The 12,144-nt window shown below is 37.3% G+C and overlaps 1 non-coding gene across 1 annotated transcript; it reads left to right on the top strand.

The window, feature by feature from the left end:
• The first annotated feature begins 8,050 nt into the window (after window positions 1-8,050).
• On the top strand, window positions 8,051-8,155 carry LOC112439480 (small nucleolar RNA U13). Its single transcript, XR_003027755.3, has one exon. It is a non-coding gene; the product is annotated as a small nucleolar RNA U13 (small nucleolar RNA).
• Window positions 8,156-12,144: the final 3,989 nt, after the last annotated feature.

Raw genomic sequence — 12,144 nt, 5'->3', positions numbered from 1 at the left:
TTCTTAAGAAGTAAACATACATTGCTTTTAAACCTTCTCCCATAAGAACCATAAATTTCCCCATAAGAACTATTTTAACTACATCCCTGAAATTTTGATCTGTTGTATTTTCATTATTATTAAGTTCAAAATATTTGCTGACTTCCTTTATGTTTTCTTATTTGACATATTTTGTATTTAAAAATATGTTGTTTAATTTCAAATTATTGAAGATTTTCCATACATATTTCTGTTGTGGTTTCCAATTTAATTCCATTATGGACAAAAATATACTCCACTCTAACTCCGGCAAGCACAGGGAACTGGTGGGTTCCTGGGAAGCTGTGAGACCCATGCAGACCTAACCCTGGGTATGGGCCACCCATAAGGGCGGGGGAGTACAGCCCGCTAAAACCTCCTCAGAACAAAGAAAAGGAAGGCACAGCACCAACTACTAAACGTGGCAACACCCATCGCCCGGGAACAGGCATGGAGAGGGGGTCATCTCCCACCCCCTGGTACACTGTTATGGACACAGTAGTGGATCTTCCTTCTGGGGAGCAGTGTGTATACTCACAGAGTGTTCTTCGCTCTTTTCTTGGTTGCTCCACTCTGCTGAAGGTGATCTCAAGATGCTTGGGTTTACAGAGAGGGCAATACACACAGTGGCAGGATTCTTACAATGGAAGGCAGACAAATTGTGGAATTGCCTGCCCTGGACCGGACTGGGGGAAGAGGCCCTGCCCCGAACCCATTTTTGTGATTGCCCTCAGAGGGGGTCTCATTACTTCTAGCTCAGGAAAAGGAGCTGGTGCACACATCCCCCACTCCCACTGCTTTCCCCAAGACCTGCGCACATCCCAACACTTTCTTCCCACCTCTGCCCCCTGCTTCCTCCATCAAGATAGTCGTTTCCACCAGACAGCAGCCTACCTGAGGGCCAGCGGGCTCTTACTCTTAAGCGCCTCCTACTGGTCTTCAGCCTGAACTGAACCACCAAAATTAAAAACCTGCTACCAGAAAGGCTTAGTACTAGTCAATGAGATAAACTTCCTGACGCCTCTGCAACCTCAGCCCCATAAGATGTAGTGTGTCGTTGACTCATACATTCAATACATCACTACAAAAAGCAGCATATGAGAAAAACACCACACAGAAGCTATCCACAACCAAGGAACCCATACAATGCCTCGGTCCCCTGAAAGCACCCAGAAACAACGCCGAATGATTATACATCACATTCATACACTAAAGGGAAACAAATTAAAAATTAAAAAGTGTCATCCAAACTCAAAATTAAGAAGTTACAGCTCCCTCAGAAGAGAAAGAATAAGTGCAAGAACTCCAGCTGTACCAAAAGCCAGTGTCTTGACACCTCCAAAGGATCACATCAGCTCTCTAACAATAGATCTTAACCAAACTGAAAAGTTTGAAATGACAGATAAAGAATTCAAAATATGGATTGCAAGGAAACCCAACGAAATCCAAGTTGAAACCCAATACAAAGAAACAAACAAACAAAAAAACTACTCAGGGTATGAAAGATGAGATAATTATATTAAGAAAAAAACCAAGTAGAACTCCTGCAACTGAAAAATTCACTAAAGGGGCCAGGTGTGGTGGCTAATGCCTATAATCTCAACACTTTGGGAGGCCAAGGTGGGATGGTCGTTTGAGTACAAGAGCTTGAGACCAGCCTGGGCAATATAGTGAGACCTCATCTCTGCACTAAAAAGAAAATAAAAAAATTAAAAACTAAAAATATTAATATATAAAAAAAGAAAAATTCACTAAAGGAATTTCAAAATATAGTTAGAAGCTTTAACAATAGAATAGAACAAGCAAAACAAAGAACTTCAGAGCTTCAGGGCAAATCTTCTCAATTAACCCAGCCAGACAAAAATAAAGAAAAAATAATTTTTTAAAAATCAACAAAGCCTTCAAGAAATATGTGATTATGTAAAGTGACCAAACCTATGACTTATTGGCATTCCTGAGAGAGGAGAAGAAAAAACAAGCAACTTGGAAAACATTTTAGGTGATAATTCAGGAAAATGTCTCTAATCTTACTAGAGAGGCTGGCATCCAGATACAAGAAATTCAGAGAAAACCTGAACGATACTATACAAGATGGCCATCCCCAAGACATACCATCATTGAACTCTCCAAGGTGAATGCAAAAGAAGAAAGTCTTAAGGGCAGCTGGAGAAAAGAAGCAAATTAGGAATAAAGGAAATCCCTATCAGACTAACAGCAGACTTCTCAGCAGAAATCTTACAAGCCAGAAGAGATAAGGAGCCTGTTTTTAGCCTCCTTAAATAAAAAAATGCCAGCCAAGAATTTCATATTCTGCCAAACTAAGCTTCAAAACAAAGAAGAAATAAAGTATTTCCCAGACAAGCAAACCCTAAGAAAATTCATCTACAAACCATTGCTCAAGGAAATAAGAGAGGACAAAAACAAATGGAAAAACATTCCATCCTCATGGATAGGAAGAATCAATATTGCAAAAATGGCCACACTGACCAAAGTAATTTATAGATTCAATGCTATTCCCATCAAAATACCAAAGGCATTCTTCACAGAATTAGAAAAAACTACTTCAAAATTCATACGGAACCAAAAAAGAGCTTATATAGCCAAGTGAATCCTAAGCAAAAAGAACAAAGCTGGAGGCAACACGCTACCTGACTTCAAACTATACCACAAGGCTATGGTAACCAAAACAGCATGGTACCAAAACAGACATACAGACCAATGGAAAAGAATAGAGACATCAGAAATAAGACCACACATCTACAACCATCTGATCTTTGACAAACCTGACACAAACAAGCAATGGGGAAAGGATTCCCTATTTAACAAATGGTGCTGGGAAAACTGGCTAACAATATGCAGAAAACTGAAACTGGACCCTTTCCTTACAACTTATGTTAAAATTAACCCAAGATGGATTAAAAACTTAAATGTAAAACCTAAAACCATAAAAACCATAGAAGAAAACCTAGGCAATACCATTCAGGACATAGGCATGGGCAAAAATTTTATAATGAAATCGCCAAAAACAATTGCAACAAAAGCTAAAATTGACAAATGGGATATAATTAAACTAAAGAGCTTCTGCACAGCAAAAGAAACTATCATCAGAGAGAACAGGCAACCTAAAGAATGGGAAAAAATTTTTGCAATCTCTCTATCTGACAACAGTGTAATATCCAGAATTTACAAGAAACTTTAAAAATTTACAGGAAAAAAACAAACAACCCCATCAAAAAGTGGGCAAAGGATATGAACAGTCACTTCTCCAAAGAAGACATTTATGTGGTCAACAAACATACGAAAAAAAGCACATCACTGATCATTAAAGAAAAGCAAATCAAAACCACAATGAGATACCATCTCATGCCAGTCAGAAGGGCGATTATTAAAAAGTCAAGAAACAACAGATGCTGGTGAGGCTGTGGAGAAATAGGAAACTTTTTACACTGTTCTTGGGAATGTAAATTAGTTCAACCATTGTGGAAGACAATGTGGTAATTCCTCAAGGATCTTTAACCAGAAATACCATTTGACCCAGCAATCCCATTACTGGGTATATACCCAAAGAAATATAAGTCATTTTATTATAAAGATACATGCATACATATGTTTACCACAGCACTATTCACAAGAGCAAAGACATGGAATCAACCCAAATGCCCATTAATCATAGACTGGATTAAAAAAATGTGGTATATATATACCGTGGAATACTATGCAGCCATAAAAATGAATGAGATCATGTTCTTTGCAGGGACATGGATGAAACTGGAAGCCATCATCTTCAGCAAACTAACACAGGAACAGAAAACCAAACGGTGCATGTTCTCACTCATAAGTGGGAGCTGAACAATGAGAACACATGGCCACAGGGAGGAAAACAACATGCACCAGGGCCTGTTGGCTGGGTGAGGGGAGGGAGAGCATCAGGGCAAATAGGTAATGGATGCAAGGCTTAATAGGCTTAATACCGAGGTTGACAGGTGCAGCAAACCACCATGGCACACATTTACCTGTGTAACAAACCTGTACATTCTGCACATGTATCCCGGAACATTTAACAAAAAAAAAAGGATACTAGACCTACCAAAAAAAAAGATACACAGCTATACAATAATAGTAGGGGATTTCAGCCCTCCACTAACAGCACTAGACAGATCATCAAAGCAGAAAATTAACAAAGAAAACCTGGACTTTAATCAGACTCTTGATCAAATAGACCTAATAAACATACACAGAATATTTCACCTAACAACAACAGAATATGCATTTTTCTCATCTGCATATGGAACATTTTCTGAAATTGACCACATTCTTGGTCATAAGGCAAGTCTCAATAAATTCAAACATATGAAAATCATATCAAGCATTTTCTTGGACCACAGTGAAATAAAATTAGAAATCAGTGCCAATAGAAACTCTCAAAATGACACAAGTACATGGAAACTAAACAACTTGCTCCTGAATGACTTTTGAATAAACAATGAAATTAAGGCAGAAATTTAAAAAATTGAAACAAACAAGAAGACAGGCACAACATACCAAAACCTCTGGGATACAGCAAAAGCAGTGTAAGAGGAAAGTTTATAACACTAATTCCCTACATTAAAAAGATAGAATAATCCCAAATTAACAACCTAATATTGCACCTAAAGGAAATAGAAAAGCAAGAATAAACCTAATTCAAAGCTAGCAGAAGAAAAGACACAAGAAAGATTAGAGCCGAACTAAATGAATTTGAGACCAAAAACAAAAAAAAACATACAAATTATCAATGAAAAAACCATACAAATGATCAAAGAACCTTTCAAAATTGGTTCTTTGAAAGGATAAACAAAATTAGTAGACTTCCAGCTAGATTAACTAAGGAGGAAAAAGAGAAGATTCAAATAAGCACAATCAGAAATGACAAAGGTGACATTACAACTGATAACACAGAAATACAAAAACCCTCAAAGACTACTATCAACATGTCTATGCACATAAAATAGAAAACCTAGAGGAAATAGAAATAAATTCCTGAAAACACAACCTCCCAAGATTGAACCACCAATAAATTGAAATCCTGAACAGACCAATAACAAGTATGAAAGTAAATCAGCAATAAAAAATCTACCATCAAAAAAAACCCTGGACCAAATAGATACACCACCAAATTCTACCAGACATTCAAAGAACAGCTGGTACCAATCTTATTGAAACTACTCCAAAAAATTGAAGGGGAGGGATTCTTCCCTAACTAATTTTCTTAAACCAATATTATCCTGATATCAAAATCTGGCAAAGACACAACCAAAAAAGAAAACTACAGGCCCATATCCCTGATGAACATAGGCATAAAAATGCTCAAAACAATACTAGCAAACTGAATCCAACAGCACATCAAAAAGATAGTTTATCACACTCAAGTGGTTTTTATTCATGGGACTCAAGAATGGTTCAACATATGCAAATCAATAAATGTGACTCACCACATAAACAGAATTAAAATAAAAAACTATATGATCTCAATGGGCCCAGAAAAAAGAAAAGCATTCAATAAAATCCAACATCCCTTCATGATAAAAATCCTCAGCAAACTAGGCATTGAAGGAACATACCTCAAAATAATAAGAGCCATATATGACAGACCCACAGCCAACATCATACTGAACAGGTGAAAGTTGAAAGCATTCCCCCTAAGAATTACAACAAGATAAGGTTACCTACTCTCACAACTCCTATTCAACATAGTACTAGAAGTCCTAGCCAGACCAATTAGACAAAAAAAAAAAAATAAAAGGCAACAAAATATGAAAAGAGGAAGACAAATCTTCTCTGTTTGCTGATGACAAGATCCTATAGCTAGAAAGCCCTAATTTTCTCCAAAAGAATCCTAGGCCTGATAAATGAATTCAGTGGTTTTAAGATACAAAATCAACCTACAAAACAAGCAGCATTTCTATACACCAATAGCATTTAAACTAAGAAATGAATTAAGATATCAATCCCATTTACAATAGATACACACACACACACACACACACACGCACGCACACACAAAATACCTAGGAATACATTTAACCAAGGAGGTAAAAGATCTCTACAAGGAGAACTACAAAACACTGCTGAAAGAAATCAGAAACAACATAAACAAATGGAAAAACATTCCATGCTTATGGAGTGGAAGAATCAATGTCATTAAAATGCCATACTTGCCAAAGTAAATTACAGATTTAAAGCAATTTCTATCAAATTGCCAATGTTGTTCTTCACAGAACTAGAAAAAAACTGGTCTAAAATTTGTATGGAACCAAAAAGAACCCAAATAGCCAAAGCAATCCTAAGCAAAAAGAATAAAGCCAGAAGCATAACATTACCAGACTTCAAACTATATTAGAAGGCTAGAGTAATCCAAACAGCATGGTACTGGTACAAAAATAGACACATAGACCAATAGAACAGAATAGATAACTCAGAAATAAAGCCATACACCTACAATCAACTGATCTGCGATAAAGTTGGCAAAAATAAACAATGGAGAAAGAACATCTGTCTTAGGCTGTTCTTGCATTGTCATAAACAAATACCTGAGTCAGGGTAATTTATAAGGAAACAAGGTTTAATTGGCTCATAGCTCTGCAAGCTGTACAGGAAGCATGGTGTCAGCATCTGCTCAGCTTCTGGAGTGGCCTCAGGAAGCTTACAATCATGGTGGAAGGTGAAGGGGGAGCAGGCATCTCATATGGTAGGAGTAGGAGCAAGAGAGAAGGGAGGAGGTACCACACACTTTAAACAACCAGATCATTTGAGAACTCACTATAGTAAGGACAGCAGCAAGCCATGAGGGATCCGCCCCCATGACCCAAACACCTCTCACCAGGCCCCAATTCCAATCCTGGGGATTATGTTTCTTTCTTTTGTTTGTTTTGAGATGGAGCCTCGCTCTCTCACCCATGCTGGAGTGCAACGGCAGGATCTTGACTCACTGCAACCCCCGCCTCCCAGGTTCAAGCAATTCTCCTGCCTCAGCCTCCTGAGTAGCTGGGACTACAGGCACACACCACCCCACCTGGCTAATTTTTTTTGTATTTTTAGTAGAGGCAGAGTTTCAATATGTTTGCCAGGCCTTGAACTCCTGACCTCAGATGATCCACCTGCCTTGGCCTCCCAAAGTGCTGAGATTACAGGCCTGAGCCACCATGCCTGGCTAGGATTACATTTCAATATGAGATTTTGGCAAAGACAAATATCAAGCTATATCAACACCCTATTCAGTAAATGGTTCTTGGAAAATTGGCTAGCCATATTTAGAAGAATAAAACTGTACCCCTACTTCTCACCATATGCAAAAATTAACTCAAGATGGATTAAAGACTTAAATGTAAGACCTCAACCTATAAAAAGGCTAGAAGAAAATCTAGGAAATACTCTTCTGGACATTGGCCTAGCCAAAGAATTTATGGCTAAGACATTAAAAGCAAATGCAACAAAAACAAAAATAGACAAATGGGATTTCATTAAACTAAAGAGCTTCTGCCCAGCAAAAGAAACAACCAACAGAGTAAACAGGCAACCTACAACATGGGAGAAAATATTTGCAAACTATGCATCCAAAGAAGGTCTAATATCCACAATCTATAAGAAATTTTAGTAAGTCAGCAAGAAATAAACATTAAAATTGGGCAAAGGACATGAACAGACACTTCTTAAAAAAACATACAAGCAGCCAACAAATATATGGAAAAAATGTTAACATCACTGATCATCAGAGAAATGCAAATTAAAACCACAAGGAGATACCATCTCACACCAGTTAGAATGGCTATTATTAAAAAGTCAAAAAATAACAGATGTTAGTAAGGATGCAGAGAAAAAGGAACACTTATACACTGTTGGTGGGAATGTAAATTAGTTCCACCCCTATGGAAAACAATATGAAGATTTCTCAAAGAACTAAAAATAGATCAATCTACTATACGACCCGGCAATTCCCATTATTGGGTATCTACCTAAAGGAAAAGAAATGATTCTTTCAAAAAGATACCTGCAGATCCTTTTGCAGTTCATGAACATGATGATTGGGTGTTCATGCTCATGTGTGAGATGTGCCACCCTCTGAATCTTGTTATGACATCAGCACATTATCCATCTGACCTGAAAAGGAAAAAAAAAGGCACTTGCACTCGTATATTTATCACAGCACTATTCACAATAACAAAGGCATGGAATCAACTTATGTGTCCATCAATGGTGTATTGGATAAAGAAAATGTGATACGTGTACACCATAGAATACTACATAGCCATAAAAATGAATAAAATCACATCCTTTGCAGCAACATGAATGGAGCTGGAGACAATAATCCTAAGTGAATTAATGCAGAAACAGAAAATCAAATACTGCATATTCTTACTTACAAGTGAGAACGAAAGAATAGGTTCTCATGAAAATAAAGATAGAAGCAATAGAAACTGGAGACTCCAAAAGGGGAGAGGGAGTGAGGGAGCAAGAGTTGGAAAAACTACTTACTGGATACTATGTTCACTATTTCAGTGATAGGTTCACTAGAAGCCCAAACCCAGCATTATGCAATATGCCCATGTAATGAATCTGCACATTACTCCCGGAATCTATGATATAGATAATCTATAATATATATAAAATAGATACATATATAATCTATTATATGTCTATATTCTATATATATATTATAGTTATATATCTATTACATATTTGTATATATAATAGATGTTTATATTCTGTATATATTTAAAAATTTATGAACACTCAGATTTTGGCTTACCATATGGCTTCTCTTGGTAAATGTTTCATGTGTACTTGAAGAAAACCTGTATACTGCAGTTGTTGGGTAAAGTCTTCTATAAATGTCCATTGGGCCAGTTGATTGATAGTGTTGCTCAAGACTATCTCTTTATTAGATTTTGCCTTCTTGTTCTATTTATTCCTGAGAGAGGAGTTTTGAAATTTCCAACTGTAATTGTGGATTTTTTTCCTTCTTTCAATTCTCTCAGTTTTTGTTTAGTGTATTTAGAAGTCGTGTATTTAGGTGCATACACACTTAGGATCATGTTTTATGTTTTCTTGATGAATTGGTACTTTTTTTTTTTAGGTAATTCTTATTTATTTATTTATTTATTTATCTATTATTATACTTTAAGTTTTACGGTACATGTGCACATTGTGCAGGTTAGTTACATACATATACATGTGCCATGCTGGTGTGCTGCACCCACTAACTTGTCATCTAGCATTAGGTATATCTCCCACTGCTATCCCTCCCCCCTCCCCCCACCCCACAACAGTCCCCAGAGTGTGATGTTCCCCTTCCTGTGTCCATGTGATCTCATTGTTCAATTCCCACCTATGAGTGAGAATATGTGGTGTTTGGTTTTTTGTTCTTGTGATAGTTTACTGAGAATGATGATTTCCAATTTCATCCATGTCCCTACAAAGGACATGAACTCATCATTTTTTATGGCTGCATAGTATTCCATGGTGTATATGTGCCACATTTTCTTAATCTAGTCTATCATTGTTGGACATTTGGGTTGGTTCCAAGTCTTTGCTATTGTGAATAATGCCACAATAAACATACATGTGCATGTGTCTTTATAGCAGCATGATTTATAGTCCTTTGGGTATATACCCAGTAATGGGATGGCTGGGTCAAATGGTATTTCTAGTTCTAGATCCCTGAGGAATCGCCACACTGACTTCCACAATGGTTGAACTAGTTTACAGTCCCACCAACAGTGTAAAAGTGTTCCTATTTCTCCACATCCTCTCCAGCACCTGTTGTTTCCTGACTTTTTAATGATTGCCATTCTAACTGGTGTGAGATGGTATCTCATTGTGGTTTTGATTTGCATTTCTCTGATGGCCAGTGATGATGAGCATTTTTTCATGTGTTTTTTGGCTGCATAAATGTCTTCTTTTGAGAAGTGTCTGTTCATGTCCTTCGTCCACTTTTTGATGGGGTTGTTTTTTTCTTGTAAATTTGTTTGAGTTCATTGTAGATTCTGGATATTAGCCCTTTGTCAGATTAGTAGGTTGCGAAAATTTTCTCCCATTTTGTAGGTTGCCTGTTCACTCTGATGGTAGTTTCTTTTGCTGTGCAGAAGCTCTTTAGTTTAATTAGATCCCATTTGTCAATTTTGGCTTTTGTTGCCATTGCTTTTTGTGTTTTGGACATGAAGTCCTTGCCCATGCCTATGTCCTGAATGGTAATGAGTAGGTTTTCTTCTAGGGTTTTTATGGTTTTAGGTCTAACGTGTAAGTCTTTAATCCATCTTGAATTGATTTTTGTATAAGATGTAAGGAAGGGATCCAGTTTCAGCTTTCTATATATGGCTAGCCAGTTTTCCCAGCACCAGTTATTAAATAGGGAATCCTTTCCCCATTGCTTGTTTTTCTCAGGTTTGTCAAAGATCAGATAGTTGTAGATATGCGGCGTTATTTCTGAGGGCTCTGTTCTGTTCCATTGATCTATATCTCTGTTTTGGTACCAGTACCATGCTGTTTTGGTTACTGTAGCCTTGTAGTATAGTTTGGAGTCAGGTAGTGTGATGCCTCCAGCTTTGTTCTTTTGGCTTAGGATTGCCTTGGTGATGCGGGCTCTTTTTTGGTTCCATATGAACTTTAAAGTAGTTTTTTCCAATTCTGTGAAGAAAGTCATTGGTAGCTTGATGGGGATGGCATTGAATCTGTAAATTACCTTGGGCAGTATGGCCATTTTCACAATATTGATTCTTCCTACCCATGAGCATGGAATGTTCTTCCATTTGTTTGTATCCTCTTTTATTTCCTTGAGCAGTGGTTTGTAGTTCTCCTTGAAGAGGTCCTTCACATCCCTTGTAAGTTGGATTCCTAGGTATTTTATTCTCTTTGAAGCAATTGTGAATGGGAGTTCACTCATGATTTGGCTCTCTGTTTGTCTGTTGTTGGTGTATAAGAATGCTTGTGATTTCTGTACATTGATTTTGTATCCTGAGACTTTGCTGAAGTTGCTTATCAGCTTAAGGAGATTTTGGGCTGAGACAATGGGGTTTTCTAGATATACAATCATGTCGTCTGCAAACAGGGACAATTTGACTTCCTCTTTTCCTAATTGAATACCCTTTATCTCCTTCTCCTGCCTAATTGCCCTGGCCAGAACTTCCAACACTATGTTGAATAGGAGTGGTGAGAGAGGGCATCCCTGTCTTGTGCCAGTTTTCAAAGGGAATGCTTCCAGTTTTTGCCCATTCAGTATGATATTGGCTGTGGGTTTGTCATAGATAGCTCTTATTATTTTGAAATACGTCCCATCAATACCTAATTTATTGAGAGTTTTTAGCATGAAGTGTTGTTGAATTTTGTCAAAGGCTTTTTCTGCATCTATTGAGATAATCATGTGGTTTTTGTCTTTGGCTCTGTTTATATGCTGGGTTACATTTATTGATTTGTGTATATTGAACCAGCCTTGCATCCCAGGGATGAAGCCCACTTGATCATGGTGGATAAGCTTTTTGATGTGCTGCTGGATTCGTTTTGCCAGTATTTTATTGAGGATTTTTGCATCAATGTTCATCAAGGATATTGGTCTAAAATTCTCTTTTTTGGTTGTGTCTCTGCCAGGCTTTGGTATCAGAATGATGCTGGACTCATAAAATGAGTTAGGGAGGATTCCCTCTTTTTCTATTGATTGGAATAGTTTCAGAAGGAATGGTACCAGTTTCTCCTTGTACCTCTGGTAGAATTCGGCTGTGAATCCATCTGGTCCTGGACCCTTTTTGTTGGTAAGCTATTGATTATTGCCACAATTTCAGCTCCTGTTATTGGTCTATTCAGAGATTCAACTTCTTCCTGGTTTAGTCTTGGGAGAGTGTATGTGTCGAGGAATTTATCCATTTCTTCTAGATTTTCTAGTTTATTTGCGTAGAGGTGTTTGTAGTATTCTCTGATGGTAGTTTGTATTTCTGTGGGATCGGTGGTGATATCCCCTTTATCATTTTTTATTGCGTCTATTTGATTCTTCTCTCTTTTTTTCTTTATTAGTCTTGCTAGCGGTCTATCAATTTTGTTGATCCTTTCAAAAAACCAGCTCCTGGATTCATTAATTTTTTGAAGGGTTTTTTGTGTCTC

This window comes from Pan paniscus, chromosome 2 (genome assembly GCF_029289425.2).
Source record: "Pan paniscus chromosome 2, NHGRI_mPanPan1-v2.0_pri, whole genome shotgun sequence".
In the NCBI taxonomy this organism is placed as follows: Eukaryota; Metazoa; Chordata; class Mammalia; order Primates; family Hominidae; genus Pan; species Pan paniscus.
Note: the sequence above shows the minus strand (reverse complement) of the source record. Positions and strands in the feature narration are given on the sequence as shown.